The sequence below is a fragment of the Episyrphus balteatus genome, chromosome 1 (assembly GCF_945859705.1).
Source record: "Episyrphus balteatus chromosome 1, idEpiBalt1.1, whole genome shotgun sequence".
In the NCBI taxonomy this organism is placed as follows: domain Eukaryota; kingdom Metazoa; phylum Arthropoda; class Insecta; order Diptera; family Syrphidae; genus Episyrphus; species Episyrphus balteatus.
The window spans coordinates 34,062,161-34,076,512 of NC_079134.1; the positions used below are offsets into that span (position 1 = coordinate 34,062,161).

Sequence of the window (14,352 nt, forward strand, 5' to 3'; positions counted from 1 at the left end):
TTGAATTTTGTCAATTTTTTGGCAAAAATCAAGAATTCAGAAAAGTAGATAGTTAATTAGGGTGGAGTGAAAAAACATGTTTTTCGATTTTCGTGTGTCCTGTATTATCTATCGTCGATCCTTGCCCTAAAAAGTGTACGCACCCAAAATTTTAGCCAATTATGAAAATATCTAGAGGTGGAGCACTTAACTTGAACTTTTGAGTATAAAAAAAGAGACGTCCCTTACTTTGGCGGACACTTTGTGGCGGAATCAAAAAAAATTTATCTCATTAATTGTAGCTAATTAAATGCTAATTTGTTGCGCAAAAATTAATTTTGTAGCTCCTCTCAGTCATTTTTTATTGCAACTTAAAGTTTCAGAAGTGCACTTCCGGTTTGACGAGTCAGTGGAGACTTTTTAAAAAAAAATCACTTTTTTAAGTTTTTTCTTTTTCCATTAATTGTAGCTTTTGAATACATTATTTTTAATACAAACCCCAATTTTGTAGTTCAAACCGTTTTTGAAATATTCAAGATTTTGTTTTAAAAACATAGCTCAAAAGTAACCTTTCAAAATCCAAAAAAATGCGAAATTCAAAAATTTTTTTTTGCACAAATTTGAAGTAACCTAGACAAAGACGAAATCCTAAAACCTCGATTTTGTAGCGCCTTTAGTTTTTTTTTGTTATTTAATATTCCGCTAAAATAAGACTCAATTTCATATGTAACGGTCAAAATTTTCAAAAGTGCACTTTTTAAACTTCAAATTGAAATAGAAAATGACTGAGAGGAGCTACAAAATTAATTTTTGTAGCTACAAATTATCATTTAATTAGCTACAATTTTGGGCATCAAAAAAATATTAATTTTCTTACTTTCGCCCGCTAACTTCAGTCTTATTTTAGCGGAATTTTGAATAATAAAAAAAACTGTTCAAGCTACAAAAACCAAGTTAATGTAATTGAAAAGCATTTAAAAAGCTACAAATTTGGGGGTCAACTTAACTCACTAATTTCAATCATTTCAGATTTTGTCCGCTAACTTCAGACTTATTTTAGCGGAAAATTCAATAATTCAAAAACTATGCTACAATTAATGAGGTAAATTTTTTTTTGATTCCGCCACAAAGTGTCCGCCAAAGTAAGGGACGTAAAAAAGAGGCAAATCTCAAAAAAACGTAAAAACAACACTGATTTTAATTTGTTTTTATTTTATTTTTTAATTAAATACATTAATAGACATAAATGCAATAATTATCATTTGATAACATATATGATCATTTATTATTAAATACTGCAATAAATCAAATTAGCCAGAATTATAAATGTATCTATTAGCAGTCTTTGGGTACTCTTTTTGGCCAAAATATTCAGATTCGGTTTCAAAAAATTGGAAATCTTGCCTTGGGCTTGCCTTGGGCTTAAATAGAAATTGCAGCATCATAAACAATCTTAACATAGTCTTTCTACATACTGGGTTTGGCAAAAAAAAAAACTTCTTAAAGTACAATATTTATTGCCTTCTGAAGATTTATATTTTTTTTCATTCAAGTCTAGTGCGCCACCTCAAGATGTTGACATATAATTGTCTAAAATTTTGGTTGTGTACATTTTAGATCATGGACTAACGATTAATAATACAGGACACGCAAAAATCGAAAAAAATGTATATTTAGGCATCAAGGATTTAAATTTTACTATATTATTTTTGGAAAACCCAAGAGTCATTTTAGAGCTATAATATAGCATTTAAAAGACTATACAAATTAATATTAAATTAAAATTTTTGAAGTACATTATATATGTACCTACTTTGAAAATTTAAAGTTTTGATACGTGAGTGCATTACAAATTTTTGCCATTATTGTACTAAAATATTATTTGCATATATTTTGAAGAACTGAAATTATTGAATATAATCCGCAAATATCTGACATTACCCAGAAATCTATGTAAGTAACGAAAATTGTTGATCAAAATTTTGACTTTTTTCAAATATGTTATTTGAATTTTTTTTGGGATTGCTCACGGGTCTTTATAGTTTTAAAAAATTGTTTTTATTATAAATGAAATAGCGGCCGGATGATTAAGCATATATATAAACCTTGAATATCTTTAGTGGCATGTCAATCAGTTAAATTTAAATTAATAAAAAAAAAAAATTTTAAATTCGGTAAACATTTCAAATAATTTTTACAATAATTTGTTTAGTTTAATAGTTAAAGATTAGGTAAACAAAAATTAAAACAAAAAATTTGGAACTCAATTGGAAGATCAAATAAATACATTCATAGTATAAATAAACATTTTGAAATATTTTTCAAAGAAATACTTGTTATTTCATTAGTCAACAAATATTATTCAATAAAAAAAATTCATACAACTCGTTTTCAAAAAAATTGATTTTTTGAAAATTACAAGTAAATATTTTTTTAAGGAAGATTATAATTTTTTTTTTTTTTGAATATAATTCAATTTTAAAGTTCAAGGGAAAACTCCAAAGCGTTTCGCCTGGGCGAAACGCTTTGTGATTTCAACTTTAAATCTAATACTAAAATCAAATAAATTTTTCTAAAAATATCTACTTTTATGAATTTTTAAAAATGTTTTATGCATTTTTAGAAAAAAATTTCAAAATCGTTTGAGCCGTTTTTTAAAAAACTAATTTTTTATAAATCATTTTTTCAAAAAAAGTTTTAAAATTAAATTGGTATGCCATTTAGTAGAAAATATTAATCAACACCTAAAACCAAAATTTCAAAAACATTCAATGTCTCGTTTTCGAAAATTCGAAAAAAAAAATTTTCTTAAAAATCCAAGAATTGTTTTGTTCAAAATTTAATTTTTTTTTAATGTGTAAATCAAAATTATAAACGTGCAATTAAGCAAATCATTTGGGAGAAAATCAGAATTAAAAAAATGGTTCTTATACAGACCGACAGACATCCTGACAGACTGACTGACGGTTAGACTTTCGACACCTACATTCTCTATCATCGTAATATCATGAAAAATTGTTCTCAACTTTTTTTTTTTTTTTAATACATAACTTTATATACAGGGTATCCCAAAAGTAGGTAATGGATCAAACGAAATATGCTGATAGGCCGATTAAGGCCTCTCAGAATTTTGTGACTTGTTCAACCCAAATTCTTACGGTTTTCGAATGAATGCAGTTCTTGTGAAATTTCGAAAAATCCCTACTTTGCAACTGTATTTTGCTTCCTCCGCCCATAATAGATTTTAGTTTTTAAGAATTTTTACACTAAAATATTGGCCTGTCTTATTTTTATATTTAATCAATAGTTTACGATATTTTAAAAATATTCACACCCAAATTCGGCAAATTATTTCTGTTGAACATTTTTTTTGGGAAATTTTGGTACCTAAATTTTTTTTTATTGTTTTTAGATTGGAAGTTGGTTTTTATTTACTTAAAAATGATATCAGTTTTTTTTTATTTCTGTTGAAAAAATATTTATTTAATTAAACTAACCGAATTTTTCAATTAATTTTTTTAATAAAGAAAATTTTATATCGAAATAAATTTCATTCAAATAACTTTTCTTACCTACATTAAGATTATTAAGAAACGGTCATGTAAAAAAAATCATCAAAATCGGTTTAACCCATAAAGTTAAGTTACCTGCTGTCTTATATTGATTACCTCTACTGTCTGATCAGCGAAATAAAACAAACACCACCTACATTACAGCCGCCTGACGGCTTGAGCTGCTGAGACGTGTGATATTTGTTTTTTTTTTTTTTTTTATTCATTTTATTCTTCTTTTGTTGTCGTGTTAGTCCAAAAGACGTTTAGGCTTCGTCACCGTTTCAGTTAGTCCGCGTTGCTACTGCTAACGGCAACCACACAACCACTATCGCCATATAAATTTAACAAAAATAATAAACTTCCAATAGATAAGATTAGATCCCCAATTGATTTTGTTTCTTGTTTTTTTTTGAGCCAAAGCCAAAGCTACACAATCAAACTAATATCAGTTAGTTGTAAATCATTGATTTGTATTGATTGGTTTTTTTTTTTAACCTTTTTGAAGTTCGGATATTGCGAGTTCTTTTATGTTTTTCGTCCTCTCTCGTTCAAAACAGTTTGATTTTGAAAAGTTTAACAATTCCTTGTAATTTTGTTAAATCCTGTGAAGCTTGTGATCTTGAGAGTGTCTTGAGATCATTGTAGAATATTTTCGTCCGTTTAAATCCGGGAAACATAGAAAAGAAAACACGGGCTTTCCATTTCTAGTGTTTGTCATAAAATTCAGTGTCAGATAGAGAGAGAGAGAAAGATATTGAGTGAAAATCTTTGGAAATTAAGAAAGCCCGCCGTCACTCGCTCTTCGATCAATTTAATTAATAAGCGTTCCACAGCTGCTTTTCATGGTGATTGTAACCGGTTTTTTTAATTCGTCTTTTTTTACTCTGTTCTGTTGTTTTGACTTACGTAGTCAATTTAATCATTTGACAGGTTGATTCGTTGATTCTCGGTGGTATTCGATATTGTGTCAAGACCCCTTAAAAACGTGCACTTTATTAATATTATTTTTGTTGATTATTAATTAATGATCATTTTAATCCGATAAATGTGATTTTTTTTTTTCATTCTGTTTTGTTGTTTTTATCTTAAATTGTGGTCAAAAAATTCTTTGGAAGAGAATTTCATTTTGTTATTTAAAAAAGTGTCCAAGTGAATATTTTGTTAAGTTAAATCAAATAAATTAATAAATCTTATACAATTTTATATGTACATACATTTATTGTTGGATTTGATTGAAAGATTGCCCCCAGTAAGTATTTTTTAGATAAATGTTTTTGTTTTGCAATTTTATTAATCAATAATAATTTTTGTTTAGGAAGATAAGATTTTTTTTAATTTTTTTTTTAATAATAAAAATATGGTCGATTAAAGTTCAAATAAAATTCTTTTTACCTTTGTATCTTAGAAACTAATAAAGGTTAAATTTCAACAAATTGAATAAGTATTGGTACATTGTATAATAGTAATCATAGAAAATATTATTTATCGACTTTCTGTATTTTTTCTGATCTTTTTCAATCAGCTATATAGTCATCTCTTTATTAATATTAAATAAAAAAATGAACAGGGTGATGAAAAATTAAGTGTATAAACAATTGTATTATTGGCTTCGGAAGTAAACAACTGTTTCCGTGACTATCGATAAAATTTTATTTTTTTTTTTGTGAACTTTTCTTAATGGAGCATTCATTTTATATTTTGAAGAAACAATAAAGTTTTCCTGAAATTATAGATACATATATCCAAAAACTATGAAAACTAAAAAAGACTAAAAAGTACCCTTAATGCACTATGAGAACTTGGACTTGTTTCTTTGAAAGTCTTGTCTTCTGTTGGTTAGTAAAATTGTTGATAAAAGTGAGTAAATAGATTGAACATTTCTATAGAGGAAGCACGAACTTCCAATGACCAAACAAATTAATGGGCATCAGTTGTAAAATGGAGTTAGAACTAATTTCAAACCTAGCCAAATTAGATGCATTTTCAGGATAAGGCTTCCCTATAGTTATAATGAAGACCTTCTAACAATAAGTCTTATCAGCTTATCACATAAAATATATAAGGCAGAAGCATGACTTTTCGTTTCAAATATACTGATGCTTACTAGTCGTTTATTCTTTGCTAGATTAGATACCCAAATGTAGTTGTTTTTTATGGAAATGGCAAAGGAGTTACGAATAACAGAGTTACGCGCGACAGAGTTACGGCCGTCAAAGTTACGCGAAACCGAAGTTAAGAAAAACTAGAGTTACGAATTCTAAAGTTATGTTAAGCTATGACATGTGATTTTTGGGTTGGCAACAATTGCGAGGAACGATATGGAATTATGGAAACATAAGTAAGGACATAAGTTGGACAAATAAGAAGTTAATTTCAATTATGTCCCCCAAACTTACATAAGTATACTTATGTTTTTTTTTTCTATTTCAACGTTTTTGCAGTCTTCTCACAAAAACAAAACCATATATGTATACCTATACCTATCCAATCAAAATTTTACAAGATTAAATAACACCCATTTTCGCTTTACTCATTCAGTTCTGACCAATGAGAAAAATGTTAATCTCTTGTTTGTATTTCCATAATTCCATATCGTTAATTGCAATTTTTGCCAACCCAAAAATCACATGTCATAGCTTACCATAACTTTAGAATTCGTAACTCTAGTTTTTCGTAACTTCGGTTTCGCGTAACTTTGACGCTCGTAACTCTGTTGCCCGTAACTCTGGTATTCGTAACTTCGTCGGTATCCCGTTTTTATGGGATCTATTCACAGCATATTTGTATTGTATTTTGCAATTCTTTAAAATTCATTAAATTCGTAATAGTTTTGAAAATGGAGTAGATGACAGCATGAGAATATCGAACTCGACAAAATGATCAAACTTGTATGATGATATCATACATATAATATAATTAATGGCTTTCATAATTTTCACTTTGTGTGAAGCAAATGTAATGCTGTAATCTGTAATGTGATTTAGATATATATTTATATTCTACTACTGCATGAAAAAGTGAGTTCCATTTCATGAAAATCTTGTTGGAAGATGTAAAATTTATAACACTAAGTAGGAAATATAATACATATTTCTTAAATATGTACTTAACTAGTAGATAGGGCATTTTTAACTGTTGTGGGTAAAACATCAATTTAAGTTTTTGATTTTGCTTCTTATAAATATTTTTGTGGTTTTGTGCAAAAGACAGAAAGATAAACTTCTTATACTCATTCAACTTTTATTTTTAACAATTAACGTTTTCAGAAATAACAATTCCCATCTTCAGATTGTATAGCAAAAATTAAAAATTATTTAAATACATACAAAATAGTGGCAACACTCACAAAAATGTGTTTTACCCTTTTTGAAAGCCAGAAATCTAATCATCACTTCACTCTTCTATTCAGATTTTTAGATAGATTGATAATTTTATTTCATTTATAATATTTTCAAAAAGGTCTGTGACCGCGCATTTTACAATTCAGAGATTTGATATAATTAATCTTACAACTGAAATATTATTCAAGGAAAAGAAACAAACAAATTTATATAATTAAGGATATATCGAAGGATTATACGAAAAAAAACCTTCATTTAAGTAATAAAAAAAAAAACTAAATTAAATAAAATAAATAAATAAGTAGGTAGATAAGTAAATAAATAAATAAATTGGTAAATAAATAATTCAATTTTTACAATTTTCTTCTTTTATTCACTGTTCTACTCATATTTTAAGTCTTTATCCAATACCTAATCTCTTCTTGTTTTAAAGCAAACTTATAGATTTTTTATTCAAAGGACTACAATGGTCAACAAAATTTAACTCCAAAGGTTGTTTTGTGTGTTAAACTCGAATCCGAAGCCAAAAATATTAAATCTCTATCCGTTAAATTTTTGCTGACAGTTTTTGAGGTTATTCTTTAGGTAATGTGGGGTACTTTGATTCAACATAGTTTATCTTCTTCATATTTAAGAATTAATAAATATTCAACTTTGTTGTCCACTAACTTTCTTACTCCGTGTGTGAATTGCGTTAAATAGTTAACCCCGTGTAAAATTTTTTAACACTATTGTGGGTGAATACAAAAATTTCAAATTGTTTAATATTTTTGTCTGCGTCTTTTCTGCCTCTTTTCTGCCATGAAACTAATTTTTAATAAAAAAAAAAAAAACAAAACAAAACCATCTGCAAAAAAAATGTAACTTAATTTTAACCTAACCAGGTCCCAGAGCCCATTAAATTTTAAACAGCTGAAAATTTTGTATTCACCTCAATAGTGTCAAATATTTTACACGGTGTTAACTATTTAACACAATTCACACACGGCCTTAAAATGGAAATCAGATATATTTGAAAAAATACTAAAATCCAAGATGGCGTCCAAAAAGTGAATTTCAGGTTTTTCGTTTTCGAACTCTATCTTATGTTAGTTTAGGCTGTAAAAGAAACAACAAAATGAGTACCCGGATGTTTGGGCACTTTTTGGATCTAGCTACTAGCTCCTGCATCAATGATATCGTTATTTATTTATTTCGCATGTTTTGTACATTTGGAACCTGTTGGCATTGTTCGATATTAGTTTGGTAGTTAAGAAATTTAGAGTTTATCTCGTTACTTTTCTATAGTTTACTCTGGAATTCGAATGTGAATGAAAAGGGGATTTCCAATATTTCAAAGATAAAGCAAAATGAATATATCTGATTGACTAACATAGATATTGACATCACTACCCAACGATAAATTGAGTGTATCTTTTCGTTTTCGTTTTTAAATTTGGTTTGGTATTGGAATTGGTCAAGTATTTCGGGCGTTTCGTTACATGTTCAGCACCAGTAACGAAACATTTGCTTTCAAATAATCAAAAATGCCCCACAGGGCTCTGTTGTGTATCCGACTTTCTTTCTAATGTAGGTAGTATCCCATTTGCCAGATTTAGAGTCAGATTTGTGAATCTGTCTGCTGAAAGAGGGGATGAAGAGGGAAAAAATATCTCCGATTCAAAAAAGTCGAATCGAGATTCAAATTTTTGAATCCTAATACCTTCTTTTTCAATCGAACTACAAGAATGTGTAATTTCTTATTCAACTTTATTTTCCTTCTTATTTCAATAACCAGATATTTAAGACAAATTTAAATTGTTATCTCCCTAATCAGTTCTATTTCTTAAACGCTCTCAAAGTGGTAAAACATACCATATAAAGGGTAGTCATAACCCCTTGAGTGGGCTTTAATTATAAAAAATAAAAAAAAAGTGTTCCATCCAGGTACACTCTACACATATAAACCGACTTTCCACAGATAACCAAATGCACCTAATAAAGATTAACGATTAATATTGATTAATTTATCAAGACATATAAATCAAATCACTGCTTGCGATTGTGGGTTTTCCTCGATAATTTAATTGTTTTGAATGAATTTAACAAACTAATGACGAAGAGAACATAATAAATTGGGTTTATTAACCACATCACGAGTGACATGAAAGACACTTTCTTTTTTCAAATTATTTTATTTCATTTCTTTATTAAATACAAAATATTATCTATTTAATTTAAAGTGAGAATTTAGCTTGGAGCTGATTTGATGCTTCCCCCATTCTTATTCTACCCTATTTCCATCTAAAAATATCTTTTTTTCAAAAGTTATTTATACCCAATTCATTTAAATATTCATTTCTTATCACATTTAAGGACTTTTTTCATCCCTGATTAAGTAATTCGTAAACACCACTCTAATAGAATGGAAACCTTCCAATTTCATACCTAAATATTGAAGTTCTCCCCCAAACTAAGTTCATGCGATGTCTATGAACCTTTTCGACAATAAGAGCTAAGAATAGATAAATAATCCCCAACAGCTATTTATTTGTATTTACTCTAGGGTTTGGATGTAAGATTGCGTAGTCTTAGCAATGCCATAATTATTTTTTCTCAAAATAATTAAGTTCAATTCCAGCCCAAATATACTTAGACTTACTATGACCATCAACTGTATCCCTATCCGGTATCGCAATAGTGTACAAGGGCTGTTACATGTTGCTTTATATGTCGGGTAAATAAATAGGCAGGTTTTGTGGTTCTTAAATATTACTCTCTGTATCTCAATTCGAGTTGAGTGTTTAAGGAAGATAACCGCATAAAAATGAATAAAACATATGTATCAAATCTAAAATTCAAATCTTTGATAGTATGAGTGATGCGAAAGAATAGGTAATTTTTTTGGTTTTTTTTCAGTCCACACAGAATTATGTACACAAAGTCATCATTATCAGCATCAGACGCACATATAAAATACTCCATCATACCTATACGATGTAGAAACCGACCTCGCTTATCACACTTTAACCCTATAAGCTTTTTGCCCATTTAAAGAGTCCTTTGCTATATCATGATATCCTTCAGATGCCATGTCCAAAATGTCTTCTTCTATATTTACAAAAGTTTTCGTCTCTGTCTTTTGGTTTAACCATATATACGACGACCTATATTGTCTATAAATTGTGGAGAGGATGTTCATTCCAACATGTAAGCACACAAAAACCACTCAAGGTCAGTTCGCATTAAACAAATGGAAGAAAACTTCATCAACAGATTTAGGTTAGGTATGAAAAATCTGTTGAATTTGAGATACAAGAACAACAGTGTTGCCAATTTGTTGGTTTTCAAGCAAAAGCCTTCTTGCAGATAAGAGTAATTTATAGGGGACAGGGGAGAGGTGAGGAAACTGGAACTGGTTTTTCATTAGGTACCTTTCAAAAAAAAAAAATATGTAAAATTACAAATAAAAATTAATGCAAAATGGGTGAATCAAAAATCAAAAAAAAATTTCTTTGATCTGTGAATGCGACTATGTTTAATACATGTTTTTTGGGTCGCTGAAACCAGATTCGAAGCCTATTTTATCCTTTCACTTCGAGTTTTTGAGATAACCTAAAAAAAGTAACGAACATTTTTTTTGAGGTTATCTCGAAAACCTGACGTGATAGGACAAAATAGACTTTGAATCTGGTTTCAGCGACCCAAAAAACATATATTTAATACAGTCGCACTCCCAGATCAAAAAAAAAAATTTTTGAGGCTGTGACATTTTTTGAGGTTATCTTGAAAACCTTACCTGATGAGGCAAAAACCTAGGAATTCCACTAAAAAATGACTCAAAACACAATATATAGAGTTACTATCTCTTATAAAAAGTTTGAGATAGTCATCGAAAAAAACCCGTTGTCTTAAAAACTGTCCATTTTTTTACTTTCTGCCCATACCGACTTTTGATCAAGAGCTTCAAGAGAACAACATACTAAAATTTCAGACAATTTCACCGAGGGCCACTTCCCATACAAAATGTGCGGAGTCCTTTAATGCTCAAATAAAGTTCGCTTTAGCCATAATTTGTCGGCTTATAAACGGGCAGAGAACAAAAATGTATATTTTTCAATTTACCGCAAAACCCCAAAAATTATTACTAGAAAAACGTTCCTTGAAATGAAATTCCGGCGTTCCCGGAATGACGGTTAATTGATGTACGGTACTTAAAAATAAAACTAAAACTAGTTTCTAACATACATTTTATATATTTATCCATAAAAAAGGTGTGGAATGATAAATCTATATAAAATTAACTTTAAAAAGTGCTTGCAGCACCCTTTTGTACGTTAGATGATTAAAATATTGATACATTAAAAAATGTTGGTATTATGCGTTAATTTTTTTGGGACAACTTTTATCAATGTATAAAAATAACAAAACTTAATTTTTTTTGTAAGAGATGTACCAATTAATAAAGAGTATTGTGTATAAATGTAGTGTTAAGAAAAGAAATACTCAAAAATAATTAACTTTTATGTGATTTTAATCCATTTGATTTTCAACTTTTGAGTTATGGACATGTCCGGGAACGCTTTTTTGGGTATATTAGATACAATAAAAAAGAAATGGAAACTTTTTTAACCGAAACAAATATATTCTTAGATGCGTGCCAACTATTTTAATTGGTAAATGGGAAAAAGCTTTATATAAATGTTTTTTTGATTAAAAAAAATGCCTGGACATCAAATTTTCCAACTCCATGATTTTGAACCATACATAGCAATTTCAACTATAATATAGAAATTAATGTAAGTTAAAATTGTAAGAAATTCGACGAATATTAATGTACAAATTTTGCATTGATTTTTTTTTTAATTCAGGAATTTGTTTTTTTTGCAATAACATTTTGTCCCATACAAAATATTCCCATTTTAAACCAAAACCTGCAAGAAAGTTTGAAAAAGTCGGTTAAGGTCGTTTGTCTTCCAGCAAGACAATTATGTTAAACACACATCACATTAGGTTAGGAGAAATTGTTCCTTAAACAAAGAATACAAATCTTTAGACCTTAATAATAAATACATATGCGAGTATATAAAACATTAATAATATGGGTCCATTTCAACAATATATTTTGAATTTTATCAATAACACTGGTCTGGAAAATTTAACTTTTTTGTTCTCCTTCAAATAATTTTCTGATATTATGAAAGATAAGACTTTTCTGAATCTAAATCTGGTTTCAGAAAAATTCTATCAGGTACCATTTTTGTAAAAATGATTTTTGAAAAATGTGGGTAGTTTCTAAAAAATCAACCTTTTAGATTTATTTGAACTCGTGCAAAATTAAAACTATTTGTAGCATTGAGCTCAAATTTTGAGGACTTATTCCTCCTATCGATTGACACCAAATATGTCCTTTTACATTAATGTTTACTCATATTTTAAAATACTGATTTATAAAAAAAAAGAAGAAATATCTAAATCCTTTACTTTTATCAAAAAGTAAATCCAACATGAACAAAAACACCTTAATTAAGGAAAATGTAAAATATCAACGCCCATTATATTTAAAAAGTCAAATATGTAAAGAAAACCATAATTAAATACATTGAACAAAATTTTTACGTGTTTTGTAATTTTATATACTATTTATCTATTTAGAAATATCTTATTTATAATAAACCATTCGATAAACTGCCTTGTAAAGCTTCAGATTTGTTTTTCCTAGAAACAAAAGTATACTTTTCTTATAGTTTTTGATGTGCTGAGTTAGAATCCGAAGACAAAAAAATTCTATCACGTGAGGATTTTAAGATATTCGCATTAAAATACACTGCCGCTCATCTGAATAGGTTCACATTTTAGTTCATCTTACTTTTAGCCTGTCTTGGTATTTAATGCAATGGCACATCTTTTTTATATATGTAACGAGAGAACATCTTTATGCGCTTAGTTTAGGAGAAAAAAAAAATTGTATTGGGGCCTACCGTTCTTCTCACACGGTAGCTAGACCAAATCTAGTCAAAAAATCAAGCATATTTTTTGGCTCATCTGAATAGGTTCAAAAGCAAAAAATGTTAATAAATGATGAGTTGCATGGGTCTGTTGGACTCAAAATTGTGTCTGTAAATAAATCTGATTGTGTATAACCTGTAAGGATGAAAACGGGTCGTGAAAAAATCTTTAGGCGCGGAAAAAATGGGGAAAATAAAAGAAGTCTTTGAATCAGCCCGAAACCAACGATGCATTGGGACAAAAACAAACGCAAGTAAAAATTTAGTAAGCAGTTATTTGCGCAATATCCAAAGGTATAGAAACAACATTAAAAGTCGATGCAACTCAGTCACAACATGGGCCGATAGATGTGCAATGATCACAACAGCATGACTTCGGTCTAAAAACTAAGCTGAAAACCGGTATAAAATGCAGTTTAACGACAACAAAACGGGTTGTTAGAAGTGGTAAACATTTGAGAAGAACAAATCTTCGCAAAAATTACCACTTTATAAACCACGAAAAGAAACTCGCCGACAATAGTAAAAAAAAAACTGTGTTACAAATTGCAGATCGAAAGTTTTGTAGAAGGAAATAGCTTTGCACTTTATGACACTGCCTTCACAGTTATCTAAACACATTAAAATAATACTTCTCTCTACGAAGGTCATAAAAATAGGAATTTAGCCCTCAGCGCCCACTAAATTCATTTTTTTTTCCTTTGAAAAATCACCGGTTGCAAATTCGACTTTCACGACATATTTTTTTTTTTTTTTATTGTAGGCGAGTTTCTTTTCGTGGTTTGTAAAGTGGTAATTTTTGCGAAGTATTGTTCTTCTTAAATGTTTCCCACTTCTGACAACCCGTTTTGCCGTCGTTAAACTGCATTTTATACCGGTTTTCGGCTTAATTTTTAGCGCAAAGTCATGCTGTTGTGATCATTGCACATCTATCGGGCCATGTTGTGACTAAGTTGCATCGACTTTTAATGTTGTTTTTTTACCCTTGGATATTGCGCAAATAACTGCTTACTAAATTTTAACTTGCGTTTGTTTTTGTCCCAATGCATCGTTGGTTTCGGGCTGATTCAAAGACTTCTTTTATTTTCCCCATTTTTTCCGCGCCTAAAGATTTTTTCACGACCCGTTTTCATCCTTACAGGTTATACACAATCAGATTTATTTACAGACACAATTTTGAGTCCAACAGACCCATGCAACTCATCATTTATTAACATTTTTTGCTTTTGAACCTATTCAGATGAGCCAAAAAATATGCTTGATTTGTTGACTAGATTTGGTCTAGCTACCGTGTGAGAAGAACGGTAGGCCCCAAACCATTTTTTTTTTTCTTCTAAACTAAGCGCATAAAGATGATCTCTCGTTACATATATAAAAAAGATGTGCCATTGCATTAAATACCAAGACAGGCTAAGAGTAAGATCAACTAAAATGTGAACCTATTCAGATGAGCGGCAGTGTATCACAAAATCAAGTTTTTTCTTAGAAAAT

General features: G+C 29.1%; 1 protein-coding gene across 1 annotated transcript in view; it reads left to right on the top strand.

Annotated features, from left to right (window-relative positions):
* Window positions 1-3,782: 3,782 nt before the first annotated feature.
* LOC129913896 (dorsal-related immunity factor Dif-like) overlaps window positions 3,783-14,352 on the top strand; it is a 102,341-nt gene continuing 91,771 nt past the window's right edge. Inside the window, exon 1 of the mRNA XM_055992875.1 lies at window positions 3,783-4,782. The gene's annotated coding sequence lies outside the window, so the exon portion shown is untranslated. The remainder of the gene's footprint in view (window positions 4,783-14,352) is intronic.